General features: G+C 37.6%; 2 pseudogenes; both read left to right on the top strand.

The window, feature by feature from the left end:
- The first annotated feature begins 6,401 nt into the window (after window positions 1-6,401).
- LOC125476460 lies at window positions 6,402-10,898 on the top strand (annotated as a pseudogene).
- An 8,504-nt stretch (window positions 10,899-19,402) lies between these two features.
- On the top strand, window positions 19,403-21,416 carry LOC125476459 (annotated as a pseudogene).
- Window positions 21,417-21,930: the final 514 nt, after the last annotated feature.

The raw sequence follows: 21,930 nt of genomic DNA, 5'->3' as shown, positions 1-21,930 counted from the left end.
AATGACCATCTTTCAATATTGGTCCTCATAACTAAAAATCTTATAATAGCTTAAATTTATCAGAAGATTGAATTTTGGAGTGAACCTAGCTAGAATATATAGAAGTTTGAAATCTATTTATTCTTGTGTGTGGGTCATGCATTCATCACATGCCATTGTATGATATGACACTTTAAAGACAAGTGGAAATGTTTTACATTCTATTTACCTAATTCTCTATTGCTTTTCCCAAAAAAAAAAAAAAAATCTCCATTGAATTATACAACATTATCTAATACTATGATGCACAGCTCATTATTATTATTATTATTATTTTGTTAAATAATAGATTTGTTAGATTAGAGAGCCGACGGGATTCGAACCTAAGCCGTATTGTAAGAGCAACACTTCTCTTCACTATTGTGGTAGAGGCCACATGGGTGTGTTTAGTGTTTAGTGTTTGATTGGGAAAAAAACTGGCAAAGTCATTTGATCGATGGCAATTTGTCTTTGTGTACTAAATTACTCTTGCGCCAAAAGTTTTTTATTTAGCTATGAAAATATACCTTTTCTTTTTAACTTGAACTATGTAAAAGCAATGTTCTAAAAAGAGTAGTTGGGCGACAAGTTGGGGTCTAGCGCTTAGGCGGATTTAAGTAAATTTACTATATACATTTATATATAAGTGTTTATGTATTTAAAAGTAAATAATAATATATATTTCGATTAAATAATTATAAATATGGATATATGTATAAAGTTTAAGGGCTTTATAAGTTAGTTTCATAATGTTTTTCAACCCTTTTAACACGTGGGATTGGCAGAAAAAGTTCCACTCTGCATTGTCTTCTTCCTTGGAAAAAATTGTGTTCCTCCTCCAGATTTAAAATAGAGTCCATGCGTCTTTCCCTTCTCAACCATGCTCGGACCTCCTGAGCCTCCAGCTCCTGCCTAGGCGCCCTAGTCGCCCGCCTAGCACCTTTAGGTGCCCATCTATTTTCTTTCCCAATTTGCCTCACGACTTGGGCTGAATCCAGACCAATGACCATTGTGTAGCGCCTAGATGGCCGCCTAGACCAATTTTTAAAACAATGTGTAAAAGTTAAAAAGAAGGCATTCTTGATGACTAAAATAGAAAGTGACAAGGCAAAAGAACCTAATAATAAGGGCATCTTGTTGGGAAAAAAGTAATCCACTAGTTGCGTAAATATGATCGCTTTAATTGTACAAAGAAATAATATACATAGAGATAAAGTTAGGATAGTGGACACACACTTTTTATACCTCTTTTGACGCTTAATTGTGAGGTCCACTTCATAATGCATTTCAACGATCAAGCCGTTTATCTTTTAGGTCCTTCCTCACAAATCATGTCTATGAAAAATCACCCAAATCTGAATTCATTTAACCGTCGGACTAAATGATTGTCATTTTGTATTTCTTTGCCGAATGTATTTGACCATTTTCTTCCTTACAAATTAATGTCTTAATGATTTTGGATCTTTTTAATTTTTTGCAAAGATGTACATGAATGATGAATTAAAATATAGACGGTTCGAATCCTTGAAAATGTTACGGAATGAGCCCTACAAAGTGTGTGTACATAGGGTTAGCATCTGGGGACATCCATTTTTTGACACATTCTTTGCTTAACCCATTCCCTATCGTCTATCAATCTATTCTTAGTTGGAGAGATTATGGAAGATATCAAGGTGCTACTCACATCAATCATTGAGGCTATTCTTACCATACTCGCCGCCGAGCTAACTCTATTGTCCATAGGCTAGCACGTTTTGTCCTCTCTTTGAGTCAGGAGGGTGAATGGGCTGAGTCACTCCTTGTTCATTTCTGACTCACTATTAGAAGAATGTGTGCTGCCTTAATGGGGCTTCTTGTACTTCAAACCATGTAATGACATTTTCAATCAATGAATCTACTATCGTTTTTTTTTTAAAAATATATTTAAAATTATTAAGATATATTTTTTATAGCAAAGAAAATAGACAAACATGATTTTACAAAAACAGACCAACGGGCCGTTTGATAGGGAATTAAATTAGGTTCAAGGTCGAATAGGTTGTAGACAGTAGCCGCACATCAAGTAAGGAAAATGTGAAAATAAGAATTTACTAGTTTTATAAAGAAACACTTTGTTTAATGTCACTAAATGTTTTTTAATTTCGTATTTATATTTCTTAAACCATTAGATTTCTCATCCAACATTGTTAAAAAATACATGCCAAATTACTTATGCAACAAAAACAAATGAGAATTAGAAAATTTCGAAATTTTAATAACAGTAAGGGAGTGTCGATCTTCCTAGACAGCTAGTAGTATGACCAATAATTAATGAAAAATAATAGGTTGGCATCGAGTTAGCAAATCTAGAACCTCTGTTTTGTTTACGAATATTAAAGAAAGATAATGTTATCGTGAAAAGCATGCTACGTAGAATTTCCCCATCGATGAAGAAATATGTGGTTAATAGTATAGACTGACTGATGTGTTTCAAAACATGCTATGTAGAATTTTTCCATCATAAATTTAATAGTTTCGGTCTCGATGAAACGAGAGATTCATTCGTGCAATTATTTCATCATGTGATAAGTTTATATTAGATAAATAAATTACTTTTTACTCACGTGATAAGTATTGATTGCTCAAAGTAAACGCCAAAATTATAAAAGAGAATATCTCTCACAAGGGCGAATTGTACGATTATCCTAAGAAGATCCCCCACTGTGTTTTGAAAAAGGGAGATGAAGAAAAAAGCCATGGTTCATATTTGAAAAAGTGTTTCACACAGAACGCGCATTTGGTTCTGTCGCCATGTGCATAAGCTGCCATGACAAACACGTGCACAATCTTTCACTTTCTGTACTAATCGATTCTATATGACTTGGCTGTCACCATGACTTTTTCACAAAACTTTATTATTTTAAAGTTCATATTTTTCATAGCACCATTGAGGATGAGGTCGAGTCAGAGTTGTGCTTTTGACAAAAGTTACTAGGTTCACTTGGCTCATGGCTGCAATTTGTCTCATGATTTTTTGAAATAAAATATGTATTTTGTGAAAAAAAATTAGAGTGTCGTGTTCCATAAAAAAAATGAAACTCCTTTTTTTTTATATTAATTTTAAAATGCGTAAAATTTCAACTTTTTTAAAGAAATCAAGTTGGTTCTTGTATTTAGTTTGAGTATGTTTCACGTGAAAATGTGTGAGGAAGTATTGCAATATTTAAAATATAAGGTATGAGATTGTGGTTCGACACATAATTAAGGTAGTTTTATATAATTTATTAAAAAAAAAAAAAAAACTTATGACAAATGAGGTAAATAATCACATACATTAAAAAATAACTAAGATTTTCAATAATATAAAAATTAAGAAATTCAAACCCTAATTTATAATTGTCCTCGTTGTATCTTCCGCCCACCCTCTTGTCATCGTCATCTTGCTTCTCAAGAGTAAGGAATCAATCAAACCCTATTTTATGTACCTCCCTGCCTCTTGCCAAGGCCATCATCACTTTCTTTTGTTAACATTGTTCAAATGCTAGAATTTCTATTTTACATGCGGGCATTTGATCGTCTCCTTTTAAACCACAAAATTGTCGGCAAGAAAACGAAAAATCACAAGAGATGAAAATCCATGGTTCTAGGCTTTTTGTATTTTTTTTTTTTCAATTTTTGTCATTAGAGTTTGGATGGAGTGTGACTGTGTGAGAGTGGAGATGGGAAAGGGAATAATTAAAGGGTAATGAGGGGTGGGATTGGGGCCGCGAGGACCAGCTCGAGATATGAATGAAGATAGAGTGGGAGAAGGACACCCAAAAAAAAGGCAATCAATTTAATTTAGATTTAGATTTTCAATTAAAAATATATGAAATTTAAAAATTTAATGAGGCAAATCCAACTCATATGCTACTTAAGATCGTAATAAATTTCGGTGTAAAATTATGATAAAAGTAACGTTACTCAATTTTAAAGTTACCATATTTATAGAAAGTAAAAACACGAAATGATGAACAAAATGTCGATATTAAACTACATGTTAATTGATAGATTCTGTAGATGAGGTAGACATCGAAGTGATTGGGTTCATGACTAAAGTAAAACCCTGCCAGGCATTCATGATGAAACGACAGCAAGGGGAAGTCCTTTTTCTTTTAACATTTATATGGTGTGTCCAAAACGTACAGATAAAGGTCGGAGTGGTACTGGTGAATGCGCAAGAAAAAAGATACTGCACGAGAATATTGTCAAGTTACTAATTAACTGAGCCAGTAAGACATAATTACTTGTAATTAATTTGTTATTAGCCACAATAATACAAAGATTGTTGACTTCGTTTAAATTAAGTACCAGCAAACCCTCAACTCAACTATTTCGATTGACATAAGTGTCGTGGATTGTTTTGTGGTCCTTCACCTGATAGTAACTACTACCATTCTGCATCCTTGTGACGACCAGCTGGTCTGCATATCAGAGTGGATCAAATACACATTTTAATTGATTAGTTTGTTTAGCTTCCTCTAATTAGTGTAACTAGATGTCCGTAATGTAATATATTTTATTAAAATGTCCGTACCTAAATATATTATAATGAATTAGTGATACAAAAGAAAATATGCAAAAACATAAGTGTACCGAAAAGTTTGTATCTAAACATATTATACTAAACTAGTGTACTGAAATGTCTATTCCTAAATATATTATACTAAATTAGTATACCAAAATGTCCACACCTAAACAAATTATACTAAACTAGTGTACCGAAATGTCTTTACCCAAATATATTGTAATAAATTAGTGGCACATAAGAAAATATGCAAAAACATAAAATGTACCGAAAAGTCTCTACCAAAATATTTTCTTATATAAGATACTTACCATAAATTGGTGATGCAAAATGTCAATAAATAAAAGCTAATTCATTTGAATTCAAATGAGTATTAAAATTTACAATATTTTTATAAAGTTTAATTCATTGACACCATAAAACTATAACTAAAAAAAAAAAAAAGACCTTGAATGCATATGATAGGCTGACATTAAATAGAGTCTAGAGACTAAAATTAAATTTTAATCTTGTATAAGATATTTTTCTAAACTTCATAAAAGGAGTGAAGTGTATATGATGTATCCAAAGTAGAAATAAAAAAAAATATATAATATTGTGCTCAACTTGAAAGTAAAAAATGAATTCTTAGTTCGATCATTTCCTCCCATATCTAATTCTCTCAAAATAAAAGCTCATTACTTCTACGTACCTTGAATATGCCATGAATACCCTCTGCCTTGCTCACAGATGTGAATTGCATAATCGGGATAGCTAGGGCATACTTCTAAACTTCCACGCAGGATTAGACACTAGACTAAAACCACTTAAAAATCTCTCTGTGGATTCGAATGCAAATTGTGAGATTGGTGCCTAATAACTACAGCATAAAAAGGTAATGGGTCGACGTAACCTTGGTATCGATACTTAATTAATCCAGACAATCAAGTTTTGTCATACTTAAATACTTTTTTCATAACAATAGTAATGCTGCAGATATTCCAATGCGAAGGAACAATAAGATTCTTGAGACCATGATCGTGCCCATAAACTATTTTCTTTCTGTTTGTCTTCACAAAAATTATGATGTTTCCATTTTGTCTTTCCATTTTCTATCACAACTTACCAATGATATTCAAAGTTCTCTTACTGATCAGTCCATAGAAGATAAAATAAAATGAGCAATTAGTCTAGGTAGCATGGTGATAATGGGTAAGCACATTCGGATAGATATAAAGAGGAATAGCTCTACCCTTACCGAGGCAAGAATATTGCCAGCAGTATATCATACTCAGGCGACCAATCAAATCAATAGTTGTTTTTTTTTTTTTTTTTTTTTTTTTTAAGTTAATTAATTAATTTTAACATCTTCAGTCTTTGTATAGTGGTCATCCTAATATCAAGATAGATGAAGATTGGAGAAGAGAGAGAACTCCAAGAATCAAGAAGAAAAAGATTCAAGATCAAAGATCAGAGATTGAGAGCGGAAGCAACCAAGATCGAAGAATTTTACCGAGCGATTAGCTATACCGGCGAAGTTACCATGTAAACCTAACCAGAATAGCATAGAAGAGATAGAGAGAGAGAGAGAGAGATTGAGAACGAAATAGAGAGAGCGCTTAGCTTTGAGAGAAAGATGAATGATTAATGATGATTCACAATACAATGGTTCAGTCTCCCCTATATACTATAGTTATAGACAATTATTAACCAAGTAATCTCATAACTATCTATTAAAACAAACTCACTGATCTATTGATAAGTGGCAGCTTATACAACCATTGGATTATTAACCCTAACATTTTGGCCATTATAAACAAGAGCAAACACGTCAAACACTTGACACAAGCAAAACTATATGGCTTCTGCATCCTCTCCCGCTACTGCTACCACCACCACCATGGGCACTTACTCTTCTCAGATCATCTCCGCCAATTCCTACTCTGCCTTCCTCCCAAACAAATCCCAACTTTCCTTCTCTGGAAAAAGCAAGCACTACATTGCACGTAGATCATCAATCTCATGCAAAGCCACAAACCCTAATTATAATAGGGAGAATGAGCAAGATCAACAATCTTCTAATTTGTTGGGAAAATTGGACAGGAGAAATGTCCTAATTCGCCTGGGCGGCCTCTACGGGGCCACCACCCTCGCCCCAAAGCCGTTGGCCTTTGCCAACCCGCTGGCTCCACCCAATCTAACCAAATGTACGCTGGCCGAAATCACCACCAGAGGTGAAACTGTAGAGTGCTGTCCACCAGTCTCCACAAAGATCAAAACCTTCACTCCGGACCAGTCTATCCCACTGCGGACGAGGCCTGCTGCCCATTTGGTCACGGACGAGCACTACAAAAAAAATGGGCACTGCACATAATAAATTATTTGTGCCCTTTGAGGTCAAAGGGCACCAACATATATGCCCATAGACCAATGGCAACAGTGCAGCAACTATTATATTGTCTGTGCCCTCTATGGGTGTCACCTTTGATGAAAGGGCACAGACTTTTTGTGCTCAAACAGTTCAGCACAAATAGATGTCTTTTTGTGCCTACATTCTGACAGTACAATTTGACCACCTGCGGGCACTTTTTTGAAATTGTGCCTAATAAGCTGTATTTAAAAAAAATTAAAAAAAATTAAAATATCAAAACAGGCTACAAACTGAAATTTAAGCAAAACAAAAGATTAAAAATTTCATAAAATGAAAACCAACGGCTTCAGCTGTCAGAATGAACCAAACAGTAAAAGTGTAATATCATTAATGAAAGTATACAAGTATTCCTCATAAAAAAAACATGTGTACTTTAGCCAAGCAAAACTGATTTATCCAACAGAACTTAAGCAATCCATGCATCTCTACATATAGCCAGGCAAAACTGATTTCACCTTTTTTTCCAACTCGGTGGATAATGCAATCATCTTCCTGAAATCCAAACCAAAGGGAAAATGAAAATAAATTGTTAAGGACCTATTTCCAGTGAAGTTCAAGGACCAAAACTTTCAATCGGCATTGAGAACTCACAAGCAGTGACGCATTGCTACTTTGTTATACTAAATAATAACGAACAAAACATGCAACTTAAATGAGCAGCTAAACCATCATTACTAGCAAACAAGATGTACAAAACAATACAAGTTTGGACAATGGTCAAATGCAGTGAGATAAATCTCAATGTTATGACATTAATTTCTAAGAAAGATAGCAAATGCTAAAAACCTTATAGGATCTGCAAAGCAGAGTCTAATAAATAAGTATTTTGAATTCTAACCTTACTTATATTCCCCAGTTCTGCATCTCATCCAATCTTTGCTCCACAAATGAACTAATCCGGATGATATGTGTGGTATTTGAACCTGTCACTGCCAAAGTCATGAATAGTACCAAAAATTAAAACAATCGATCTAATTCATCAACTTTAATCAACAAACACTACACGTAAATGTAGAACTACAAATATTTTTAAACATGTAAAAGTAACTCATGGATAACAAAAATACAAAATTAATCTACAAAAGCAGAAAGTGGTGAAACGGTTCTATCAATTTCAAATCGAGATCAATCCCGACAAAAACCAACATAATCAGCCAATAATGCATATGAACCTTTGCCTCTTTGAATCCATGGGACCTTACAATGTGGGAACCCAACTGATTTTTTAGCAAAAGAAGTGTCATTTCTTTGATTTTGGAGTAACAGTTGTTTTTTCCTGTCAATTAGTTGTCTGTTTTTTTTAATTAGCTTATGAAAAAATGGCTTTAAGGATAATGCAAATGAGGCATCTTTCAAGGGGCATATGGAATGTGTCTCCCACCATTTCAATGACTTTTTTTAATTACTATGATCTTCTACATCTCTCCTCTCACTTCATGAATTTCATTTACAAATTTCTCATTAACTAAGGCCTTTAGCATCATGCCCTTTTTTAGTAATTAGATATTACAATTTTACACTTGCTTAAATGATGAGTTTTATTATGGTACTAATAGTTATCTAAACCTACCACATGATGACTCACACTTTTGCCTAAAATCTGATAAGACTGCCTTAATATGTAAACCTGAGTGGAAGATTTCTGTAAAGTGAACTCACAAATTTATCTTTTGTAGATAAAGGAATGAATGGAAGAAGATAACCAACTTCTGCACTACCTGTATGATTTGTTCATGTGATTGATCATGGGTAGTTTAGCTAGATCACAAAACTCAATCCATCGGAGTGACACCGGATTACAGTTTAGGCCTCCTCTTACACCTGTCTGTCACAAGCCGGATGCTTGCATATGAACCTTACATTGTGGGAACCCAACTGAGTTTTTGGCATCTTTCATTAACTGGAAAATTAAAAAAATAAAAAGAAAATGAAAAACACTGTAATTATCCTGTAATCGTATCTTAATCTCACTGCCATTTCAAATTAAGGGAAAGAAAAAGTTGAAAACCACCTGAGTCAACGAAATATCCTGTAATCATACGACATGGAAATGAATTTAAATAATTAAATTAAATTCAACATTTTGGCTTGATTGATATTGGTCGAATATTTCCAATCTTTCTTTCCCCGGGGAAACAAAAGCGACTACAAGGAATTTTATTTTGTTTATTTTCCTTCATCTTCTAGGCAACCAAAACAGAAAACTTAAACAAAAAATGCCGGAAAAGTTGATGAAACAAACTACAATAAGCTATAAACATTAAAAATTAAATGACCAATTTAAAACAAGAATATTACATGCGACTAAACTTTGAAATTCCAAGCAGTCTCCAAGCGAGTAAACTGTGACATGCATACAGAAAAGCGAATTAAAATTCAAAATCTAAAATGGATCCCAAAACTGAAAGTTTTTATTTTAGAAAAGAACTTACACTGGAGGACAGCCCACTAAGAGATGATCATCTTTACCTCTAGGGTCGAGGTCCAATTCTGCCAGGCTTGGCCGAAAACTGGCCAAAAATCCACGGTCACCATTTCTTAGATATGAAATTGAGGAAATCCGGCTATGAATTTGTAGAAACTAACTTGGGGGTTGGAAAGAGGACAGAAAAAGGATTCTGGAGGTATAATTTGACGGTCGTTGGTGATCGGGGGACGGCGGTGCTGTTGCGTGCAGAAGAAGGGGGAGAAAGAGGATACGGGCGGGGGAAAGGATGGTGGCTGAGGACAAGGAGAGTTTGAGAGAGAGAGAGAGAGAGAGGCGTAAGTAGAGAAAAAGTAAATCTAAAGGATAAAAAAAATAATATTTATTTAAATATATTAAATTAGAGGGCACAAAACGCTTTTATTGTGTGTTTGTAAATTAATAAAATAATATCTATGTCTGACATTAAAACAACACATGCAAGCTGGACACAAAATTTTGTGTTCAAACTTTAGTAAGCACAATTATTAGAGGACACAATTGAGATATTTGGATGTTCAATGGCCCTTATAAAGCACAATTATGTATTTGTGCTCAATGAAAATGAGAAGGGCACAAGTCAATTGTGTTCTTAGCCCATTGTTCTTGTAGTGGAGTACTTGGCCAAGTTCAAGAAAGCTCAAGCCCTCATACGTGCCTTACCCGAAGACGACCCGCGTAGCATGGTTCAACAAGCTAAAGTTCACTGTGCCTACTGCAATGGTGCTTATCCGCAAGTGGGGTTTCCGGACATTGACATCCAAGCCACTTCTCCTGGCTTTTCCTTCCTTTCCACCGCATGTATTTGTATTTCTACGAGAGAATCCTTGGCAAGCTCATTGATGACCCAACTTTCGCTCTCCCGTACTGGAATTGGGACTCTCCTGATGGTATGTTAATAATTTGTGCTACAGCCTACAGAGCTCAAATTTCACAACATAAATATGTTTCTTTAATGGACCGCCCTTTTTTTTTTTTTTTTTTTTTTTTTTGACAAACAACATATATAAACATATATCTTTGGACATGATGTAGCTAGCAAATGATTAGATAAAATTTAAGAAAAACTAATGAAAATGGCTTGAAAGTTTTGAGTTTTAACGAAAATGACAAAATAAAGAGTAAAATGAATAGTACCAGAATTGACTTTTTAGTGTAAAAATGTAATTTTTCGTTAAAATGAACAGTACTAGAAACTTTTCGTTAAAATTCGCTCAAAACTAACTGCATTATATTCAAGATGTATGTGTACAATTCATCAATAATATACTTGTCCGTTGTACAGGTTTTCCAATTCCCGACATTTACGCAGATACAACTTCCCCACTCTATGAGAGCAGTGTGCTGGTGACGTTGGTGCCTTAAGGTTTCGAACTCGCCTATCACCATTGGTGGGTTTAAGATCGAGTATTCTTCTTGATAAACAAATTAAGTATGGTTAAGTAATTAAATAATTTCATAGTGGAATGGCCTGCTTTCATGCATGCATGCTATGCATGTCCTTGTGTTTAGTTAATGTGACGTGTACCAGTGCATAATTTGGATCAGAAGCCATGCAATTGTTATGCTGGCTTTTCCAAACTTCTTAAACGTACGAGTTTGTGGGATTAATATTCCATTGTTTACTTGTACGTGGAAAAGTATCCGTAATTTTACTTGTTTCATCAATGAAATGTATCAATGCGCTTGAATATGTTTATATCTCTATCTTTTGTTAGAGATGGCCATTTGCCTCATTAAAAGTGTATCTCTACCTTAATACTACTTAAATTGGAGCATCACTTAAAAGTATATCTCTACCTTAATAGTATTAGTAATTCACGAAATTTAAGGCTAAATGTTGGTGGCCACTGGCCTCACTTTAAGTAATATGCTCCTTTTTGTGTGTGTGCGCGAATAAGAACTATCCTTCGTGAGCAATAGTGTATGCTCATGTGACCAGTCTATTCATGCAAATTGCAATATGTAGGATCAGTACTCAATAGTGAATAGCTATATCGCCCGCCCCTGTTTGAAAAATCAAAGGGATAAAATCTTGGCAGCCACTAGCTAGCTAGTGTAGAAACTAGGCCCACTACATCTTCTTCCAAACAAAGCTAATGCAGAGTTGAATACTTATACAGTAGAAGGGAAACTCCGAGCAAACTTTGCTACTAAAAGCACAAATTTCAAACCCATTCAAGCCATCCACACTGTCAATTGTCGATCTTTGGTCCATGACTTAATCTCATATATGGATCAGGGGACACACATATACTGACATCTATATTATGGGATTATTTCATAACATTTTCAACGATCTGAACCGTTTATCTTTTAAATTTTTTTTTCTCAAATATTATGTTTACCAAAAATTACTAAAATATAAAACCATATGATCATTGGATCAAATGATACTCATTATAGAGTTTCTTTGCAAAATCGGATTGGTCTATTTTTTTTACTACAAATGAATATTTTAATGATTTTGAATTTCTTTAATTTTTTGCAAAGATGATCATTTATGAATGATGAATTGAAATATAACCTAAGTGGATTATAAAAGCAAGTTCCTCATAACAGTGTTGAATTAACCCTATGAGTTTGTAATTCTTATGAACCCGAGTGAAAGAAATGTTGGATTGCAAAGGAAGAAATCGAAAAGAGAGATAGAGAGCTTAGGGCTGGGTTCGGTTTTTTGCCAAAACCGAAACCGAACTGAAATTTCGGTTCGGTTCGGTTTCGGCCCGGTTCGGGTTTTTTTTTTTTTTTTTTTTTTTCATGTTTCCTTCAATAGCAAAAAAAATTCCTAAGAAAACAAAGCTTGCAGTCATTTTGTAATACATCTTCCAGAGGAGTATAAATAAATTCAAAGTCCCGTTCCAAATTTCCAATAGAATCAAAGACATTGACAATTGAAGCAGGATTAAATCTATATAATCTTCAAATCCATCTAGAAAAATTATAAGACACATTAAACCATTCATAAGCTTCAGAGTTCAGGTTGCTTGGCTGATAGTTGATCCGGGATTAAGCTTTCAAGGGAAGAAGATTGTCTTAATAAACTGCAATGATGCATTAGTTAAACATATTGAAAATCTTAAACCAAATAAGAGGAAATCTTTGGGTTAATAAAATCTATAAGCAACCAAAGTGGATAGAAGGCACACATCAGTTGCTTTTGAAACCTTTGACCAAATCCCCCATCTTCACAAACCCACTAATAATCGCATTCCACGACACTGCATTTCTCTGGGGCATCTGATCAAACAGCTTGTTGGCCTCCACCAAATCCCCAACACTAGCATACCCAACAACCATAGTTGTCCAAGAGACGAAACCACATTCTCTCAGACATTCCATCAAACACCTTGCAAGCGCAAACAATCTCCCTGCATTTCCTGTACAAATCAATCAAACTGGTGCCTACAAACACATCCCCGTCAACTCCACACCTCACCGCCGACTCATGTATTGCCCTTCCTTCCCAGACCCTCCCCTCATTTGCACACGCCTTAAAAGTGTTGGAAATACAAATTAAAAGTCATGTGATATGTCCATGTGATGCTAACCTTTCTTTACAGCTTGTTTCCAGCAAAATATAATCATCATTGCTCCTTCATTATTCATCCGAATGGTGATGAAAGACAGCAAGTGTGCTGCCATGTGATGTGCTAGTAGGAAGACAGCAGTGTGCTGCCATGTGATGTGCTAGTAGGAAGACAGCAGTGTGCTGCCATGTGCTAGTTGAATCTATGTTATTTGCAGCTGGAAAGACAGCTGCTGTGTGCAAGCTGAAAGGTGGTTATTACAACCTGCCATGATGCAATGCATGTGTATGCCAACTATCAAAGTTGCTGCATGTGTTTGAAAGGGTGTAAAGATGTGGAACACCATCATTCATTATATGTATTGTTGGATTGTTTATTTTTTCAGTTTTGTATAAATAGGCCATCTTGCTAAGCCTTAGAGCATCCCATCCAAATCCCATTTCCCATTCATTTAATTTCAGCTTGTAAGCTTTAAGAGTTGTAAACTCTTCTAATATTTCAAAGTGTTTGTTATCACCAAGCTTGCTACTTCTTTCCTTTCTTTGTCCAATTTTATTGAGAGTGAAAGTGAGAGGTGTGATAGAGTTTGTAAACTTATCATCCACATATTTTGGTATTGAGTTAGCAAACTCTTTTGAATACCAACAATTGGTGTCAGAGCCAGAATACCATTCTGGCAAGTGCAGTAGCTATGGCGTCCAATTTAGTGCAACTCCAGGTTCCCACATTGAAGAAAGAAAATTATGAAAGATGGTGCATCCAATTCAAAGCATTGTTTGGATCACAGGAGCTATGGGAAGTTGTCAGTAGTGGGTATGTTGTACCCACTGCCGAGCAAGAAGTTGCATATACTGCAGAACAAAGGAACACTCTCAAAGACTTACGAAAGAAGGACCAGAAAGCACTGTATCTTCTATACCAGGGTCTAGAAGATTCAACGTTCGAGAAGGTTGCAGAAGCAACAACGAGCAAGCAAGTATGGGACACACTCAGTACAATCTACAAAGGAGTAGATCGGGTCAAGAAAGTGAGATTACAGTCACTTCGAGCAGATTTTGAAACTGCTCACATGAATGAAGGAGAGAGCATCTCCGACTATCACTCAAGGCTCATTGTGATAGTAAATCAGATGAGGAGAAATGGCGAGAGACTCGATGAAGTACGAGTTGTGGAGAAGATGCTCTGGTCACTCACATCTAAGTTTGAGCATGTGGTGACTGCCATTGAAGAATCCAAGAATTTGGAGGTGATGAGCGCAGAGGAGCTACTAGGATCCCTCCTAGTTCACGAGCAACGCATTCAGAAGAATGCAAGCCCCATAACGCTAGAGCAAGCTTTGGAGTCAAAGTTGAATATTGACAAACCAAATAAAGGTCGTGGGCAGTGGAACTCACGTCATGGGAGTTCATCTAACCGTAGCCGAGGACGAGCTCGAGGAAGAGGTCGAGGCTATGCAGAAAATCGAGGTCAGTCTCAGGAGTGGAGATCTACTCGAGGAAAGGCGCATATCCAATGTCACAATTGCAAGCAATATGGACATTATGCCAATGAATGTTCACATAAAAATGGTGAGCATGTCAACATGGCAGAATCAAGTGGAAATACTGATGAAGAACTTATAGTCTTGCTAGCACACCATGATTCCAGTAGCCAACAAGATGTTTGGTATTTGGACTCTGGTGCAAGCAATCACATGTGTGGAAAGAAGGAGTTTTTTGCCGAACTAAAAGATGGGGCCTATGGATCTGTAAGTCTTGGTGACTCCTCAAAGTTGCCAGTTGAAGGCAAAGGGAAGATCAAGATCATCCAGAAGGATGGTAAAGAAGAATACATCTCCGATACCTACTACATACCAGGTATGAAGAGCAACATTCTAAGCATTGGTCAACTGCTCCAGAAAGGGTACATTATACATATGGAGAATATGTTTCTCACTCTCAGGAATGCAAGGAGAAAACTTATTGCACGTGTTCAAATGTCAAAGAACCGAATGTTCCCGTTGAAGTTGAACACAAAGATTGGGAGTTGCAACATCGGTGTGATGGAAGATGAGTCATGGAAATGGCATCTTCGATTTGGCCATCTTCATTTCAATGGCCTAAAGTTGTTGTCAAGTGGAGGAATGGTTCGTGGTTTACCCCAGATTGAAGCCACACGCCAAGTATGTGAAGGTTGTGTGCTTGCCAAGCAAGCACGACTATCGTTCCCTGTTGGTGATACATGGAGAGCAAAGGCACCACTGCACTTGGTGCACACAGATATATGTGGTCCATTGGATCCCATGTCTTATGGAGGTAATAGGTATTTTATTACTTTCATTGATGATTTTAGTAGGAAGACTTGGGTTTACTTTCTCAAGGAGAAGTCGGCTGCCCTAAGAATCTTCAAGGAGTTCAAGGCACTCACAGAGGCTGAAAGCAACCACAAGCTTGTGGCTGTGAGATCAGATAGAGGTGGAGAGTACACCTCCAATGCTTTCCAAGCATACTGCAAGGAGCAAGGAATTAGGCATCAACTTACTGCTACCTATACCCCACAGCAAAATGAGATAGCCGAAAGAAAGAATCGAACCATCCTTGACATGACAAGGTCCATGCTTAAGGAGAAGAATTTGCCAAAAGAGTTATGGGCAGAAGCTGTAGCTTGTTCGATTTATTTGTTGAATCGATGTCCAACAAAGAGTGTCAAGAGGATGACACCACAAGAGGCTTGGAGTGGATACAAGCCGAATGTTACACACCTAAGAATTTTTTGGGTGTGTTGCATATGCTCAAGTTCCAGAAGCCAAGAGGAGGAAACTTGATGATAGATGTGAGAAGTGTGTGTTTGTGGGCTATAGTGAAGAGTCCAAGGCGTACAAGCTCTACAACCCATTAACTGGCAAACTAGTGGTTAGTAGAGATGTCATCTTCAGTGAGGAAGAGGCATGGATGTGGAACAACAAAGAAGTCAGTAAAGAGAAGATCGTCTCCACTGATTTTGAAGAACCAGAAGTTGTACCACCTGTTGAGCAACAACCTGCTCAAACAATCACAACAACTCCAGTGCACAGAATTGCAAGGAGTGGTCCTACATCTAGTGAAGAAAACAGCTCCTCAACTCCAGTGAAGTTAAGGAGTCTCACAGAGATTTATGGACAAGAAGAAGAAGAAACCAATTTTTTCTGCTTCTATGCAGACCATAAGCCTCTCTCATTCAATGAAGCTGTGGAAGAAAATTATTGGAAAAAAGCCATGGAAGAAGAGATCCATGCCATCGAGAAGAATGACACTTGGAAGTTGACAAAGCTCCCACCAAATCAGAAGGCTATTGGTGTCAAGTGGGTTTACAAGATCAAACGCACTGCAGATGGGAGTGTGGATCGATACAAATCAAGGCTTGTAGCAAAGGGCTACAAACAGAAGTATGGAGTGGACTATGATGAAGTCTATGCTCCAGTTGCAAGACTTGACACGGTAAGATTGCTAATCTCTCTTGCCGCTCATCATAAATGGAAAATTTATCAATTAGATGTCAAGTCAGCCTTCCTTAATGGAGTTCTTGAGGAAGAAGTGTGCGTGGAACAACCAGAAGGCTTCCAAGTACAGGGAAAATAAGATAAGGTGTATCGTTTGAAGAAAGCTTTGTATGGCCTCAAGCAAACACCACGAGCTTGGAACTCAAGGATTGACAACTACCTTCATCAAAATGGATTTCAGAAATGTCCATACGAGCATTCAGTTTACATGAAGAATGGTGCAAAAGGGGAGTTCTTAATTATTTGTCTCTATGTAGATGACTTGTTGTTTATAGGAAACAATGAAGCAATGTTCTGTGAGTTCAAGCAATCCATGTTCAGTGAATTCGAGATGACTGACAATGGATTAATGTCATACTTTCTTGGCATAGAAGTGAAGCAAGGAAGTGATGGTATCTACATTTCTCAACAAAAGTACATGAGATATATATTGGAGAAATTCAATATGGACAAGTGCAATATTGTCAACACTCCAGTTGCAACTGGATTGAAGCTGTCTAAGGAAGGAGAAGGTGAGTTTGTAAACTCAACCGTGTACAAAAGCTTGGTTGGAAGCCTAAGGTACCTTACAATCACAAGACCTGATATAGTTTATGGTGTTGGACTCGTGAGTCGATACATGGAAACACCAAGGGAGTCTCATTGGCTGGCCGCCAAGAGAATTTTGAGGTACATAAGAGGTACTCTAAACTATGGTCTGTTTTATAATTTTGGTGAAGATACAAAATTATTTGGTTATTCAGATAGTGATTGGGGAGGTGACCAAGATGAAAGGAAAAGCACAACTGGCTATGTGTTTTTTCTAGGATCAACAGCTTTCTCATGGACTTCAAAGAAGCAATCAATTGTTGCTTTGTCATCGTGTGAAGCCGAGTACGTTGCTGTAGCCTCAACCGTGTGTGAGGCAATTTGGTTAAGAAATCTATTGAAGTCAGTGTGTCATCCACAAGTGGAATCGACTGTGATTCATGTGGATAACATCTCAGCTATCAAGCTTGCTAGGAATCCAGTCCAACATGGAAGGAGTAAGCACATCGATACCAGGTTCCATTTTTTGAGGGACCATGTGAAGCAAAAGACAATTGAGCTTGTCTATTGTCACACAAAGGAACAAGTGGCAGACATCTTCACTAAGCCATTACTAGTTGAATCATTCCGGCTGTTACGTGAAATGCTAGGCATGAAGGCGTTTTAATTTGAGGGGGCATGTTGGAAATACAAATTAAAAGTCATGTGATCTGTCCATGTGATGCTAACCTTTCTTTGCAGCTTGTTTCCAGCAAAATATAATCATCATTGCTCCTTCATTATTCATCCGAATGGTGATGAAAGACAGCAAGTGTGCTGCCATGTGATGTGCTAGCAGGAAGACAGCAGTGTGCTGCCATGTGCTAGTTGAATCTGTGTTATTTGCAGCTGGAAAGACAGCTGCTGTGTGCAAGCTGAAAGGTGGTTATTACAACCTGCCATGATGCAATGCATGTGTATGCCAACTATCAAAGTTGCTGCATGTGTTTGAAAGGGTGTAAAGATGTGGAACATCATCATTCATTATATGTATTGTTGGATACATCATTCAGTTTTGTATAAATAGGCCATCTTGCTAAGCCTTAGAGCATCCCATCCAAATCCCATTTCCCATTCATTTAATTTCAGCTTGTAAGCTTTAAGAGTTGTAAACTCTTCTAATATTTCAAAGTGTTTGTTATCACCAAGCTTGCTACTTCTTTCCTTTCTTTGTCCAATTTTATTGAGAGTGAAAGTGAGAGGTGTGATAGAGTTTGTAAACTTATCACCCACATATTTTGGTATTGAGTTAGCAAACTCTTTTGAATACCAACAAAAAGAAAGACGGGTACGTATACCTATCTGGAAGGCCCTCCTCCCTCTTCATCCGAACAAACAGATAATTAGAGCCAAATCATGTAGTTAGATCCATGCATTGAACCTTCATCGATCAAAACCCCATATGTTTTCCACTCACATACATCTACCTCAAAGATCCAAACAAACACATAGAGCAAACATTCAAACCAAACATCTAAAACTGTATAAAATAATGGAAAATAAAATCTGTAAATAAAGCAGAACCAATTTGAACAGAAAATCAAACACAAAGAAGTGAGAGTGTGAGACTAACCTTTTGCTGTCGAGACTTGAAACGGCGAGATGATAGACTGACGGTGAGGTGTGAGAGATTGAGAGTGAGAAGGGTCGCCGCTGGGAATGAGAGACAGAGAGTTTGAGAGAGTGATTGAAGACCGAGAAAGAGAAAGGAGGTTTAGGGCTCAGGTTGCTGCGCGAGATGTGAGAGACTAATTGACTGAGAGTGAGACGGGTTGGAGGTCGCTGGGAAAGAAGAAGACGAAGACTGATTGTGTTGAGAGAGGGTGCACGGAGCGGTGGAGGCTGGGAATGAGATGAGAGGATCCAGACACAGACAAAGGGATCAGGGATGAGGGAATGAGGGATCGATGTTTAGCTTTAGGGTTTCAAACTGAAGTCACTGAACGTCGTCGATACAAACTTTCAGGACGACACCCCATTTCTATTACCAAATATAAAACGATGTCGTTTTTTACAACATTTCGGTTCGGTTCTATTTTTTTTTTAAATTCAATTTTTTTTGTTCGGTTTGATTTTTTTGGTTTCAGTTCGGTTTGATTTTCGATTTTTTGAACCTTACAGAAAATCACCAAAGTCTCTAATTAACCAATCGAGGGAATACAACAGTACATGTACTAGTACATAAATAACTACCTATGCTTATGTGGCAATCCTACCCAACCTTCTCACTCCAGCTCATTACAACATAGAAAGATTATCTAACATCAACCAATCTTATAATGACATCTGTAATTTCAGTAATTTTGGTTATGTGCATCATGCGTACAAAAGTATAACCTAAATACATTATAAAAGCAAATTCCAATTCAACTATACAGAGATAAGTAACCATGGCTTCTATGTCACCACCACCACAAATATCATCCCCACAACTTCTCTCTCTCCTTTCTCCCAAAAGAATCACCACGTTCCCTTATTTGGAAACCTTAGGCATTCGAATTTACGTGATGTCTCAGGCAAAGCCTCAAACAATAGTAGTGACCAAAACAAAAACCCTTCCACTAGCTCCAACAATCACGACCATGAAAACCCTTCTCCAGTAAACCTAGACAGAAGAGATGTACTTATAGGCCTCGGAGGCCTATACGGCGGAGTGGCTGGTCTTTGCAGCGACCCCTTTGCTTTCGCAAAGCCAGTGTCCCCGCCAGACATAGCCAAATGTGCAGCTGCGGATTTACCAAGTGGAGCACTCCCAACCAACTGCTGCCCGCCAACCTCCCAAAAAATCGTAGACTTCAAATTCCCCTCCCCCGCTAAACTCCGTGTCAGGCCAGCGGCTCACGCGGTGGATCAAGCCTACTTCGAAAAGTACTCGAAAGCCATCGCGCTCATGAAAGCCCTCCTGGACGATGACCCGCATAGCTTCTCCCAGCAAGCCGATGTGCACTGCGCCTATTGCAATGGCGCGTACGACCAGGTCGGCTTCCCCAACCTCGAGCTCCAAGTCCATCAATGCTGGCTTTTCTTCCCCTTCCACCGTTACTACCTATACTTCTACGAAAGAATCTTAGCCAAACTCATCGACGATCTGATGTTCGCGTTACCGTTTTGGAACTGGGACGCGCCAGCTGGCATGCAACTCCCTGCCTTGTACGCCAACCCCGACTCTCCCCTATACGACGAGCTCCGCGCTTCAAGCCATCAGCCGCCGACTCTCATCGATCTGGACTTCAACGGCACGGATGAAACAATGTCCAACGACGTTTAAATCGACGCCAACCTCAAAATCATGTATAGGCAGATGGTTTCCAACTCCAATAAACCGCTGTTGTTCTTTGGTTCGCCTTTGAGAGCTGGCACTGAACCAGATCGAGGGTCCGGTTCAATCGAAGGTACCCCACATGGTCCAGTTCATAGGTGGACCGGAGATAACACGCAGCCTAATTTTGAAGACATGGGGAATTTTTACTCCGCTGCTAGGGATCCTATATTTTTTTCGCACCATTCGAATGTGGAATGTTTGGAAAAATATAGGGAACAAAAATAAAGATATTAGCGACAAGGATTGGTTGGATACGGGGTTTTTGTTTTATGACGAGAATGCTGAACTTGTTAGGTTACGGTGAGGGACTCTCTTGATAATAAAAAGCTTGGGTATACGTATGAAGATGTTGAGATTCCATGGCTCAAATCTAAACCGATGCCACGTCGGACAAAGCTTGCGAAAATGGCAAAGGCAGCTGGAGTGGCCAAGGCCGCTGAGACGACGTCATTAGGGAAGGTGGTGGCGGGTAAAGATTTTCCGATAAATTTGGAGACGAAGATAAGTACGGTCGTGCCGAGGCTGAAGCAGAAGAAGAGGAGCAATAAGAAGAAGGAGGATGAGGAGGAGATACTGGTGATTGAGGGGATTGAGCTTGAGAAAGATGTGGCTGTGAAGTTTGATGTGAATGTGAATGATGTGGACGAGGATGATGATGTGGCACCGAGTGAACCCGACAAGAATGTGCCACATAAGCAGAAGGAAAAGAAGAAGAGCAAGAGTTGCTTGAGATTGGGGTTAACGGACTTATTGGAGGATTTGGGTGCTGAAGATGATGAGAGTGTGGTGGTGACTTTGGTGCCCAGGTATGGAGCTCAGGCTGTGAAGATTGGTAGCATCAAAATTGAGTTTCTTGCTTGAGCATAATGTGCTTCACTTTTCAGTTCTAAATAATGCGATCATATTTTTCCCTCAATCTATATTTTGAAATTATACCAAATTAAATTTGTAATGTTGCTAGCCATGCAAATAATCTTTCACTGTAATTTGAGTATACTCTCTCGAAAGAAACATTACCATAAAAAGGAAATATTGCAATGGGTCAGCAGGTTCCACTTTCAATTTTCTTTCAAGAGATTCTGTATGTGTTTGTTCTTAGAGGATATATGTTCTGCATCTAGCTATAATTTTGACAGATTGGCCACTCGTATAAATATCTACAAAGTACTGACTGACTGCAATATGCATCTTTAATTTTCTTCTCTTCCTTTTGAGAGGAACTAACAGACAGAACAAAAAACAAATAAGGGAAAAGTGTGTGGGTTCTGCTTACAAGCGCGGCATAACCAAATGGGAAGAAGCCAAATTAGGAAGAAGAAAACGAAGATAAATAAACAAGGAGATGTGAAAGTAGCCAAAAAGACAAAAATGTTTACCAAGCTGACAATGAAACTTATTCGTTTGCTTATTCTTTTTAGAATGTGGTCATATTTTTAACCATCAATGGAAGAATATCATGTGTCCCAACGAAAATTGGATTCAATGGACTAGATAGTCAAAATTTTAAGATCCACAGGTCTTGTGCATTTTGGGCCAAGTGAGTTCCATGCACTACG

The sequence above is a fragment of a genome, unplaced genomic scaffold (assembly GCF_019419815.1).
Source record: "Pyrus x bretschneideri cultivar Hongxiangsu unplaced genomic scaffold, Pyrus_bretschneideri_v1 Contig19, whole genome shotgun sequence".
Taxonomy (NCBI): Eukaryota; Viridiplantae; Streptophyta; class Magnoliopsida; order Rosales; family Rosaceae; genus Pyrus; species Pyrus x bretschneideri.
The sequence above is the reverse complement of the archived record's forward strand: the minus strand, read 5'-3'. Positions and strand labels throughout refer to the sequence as shown.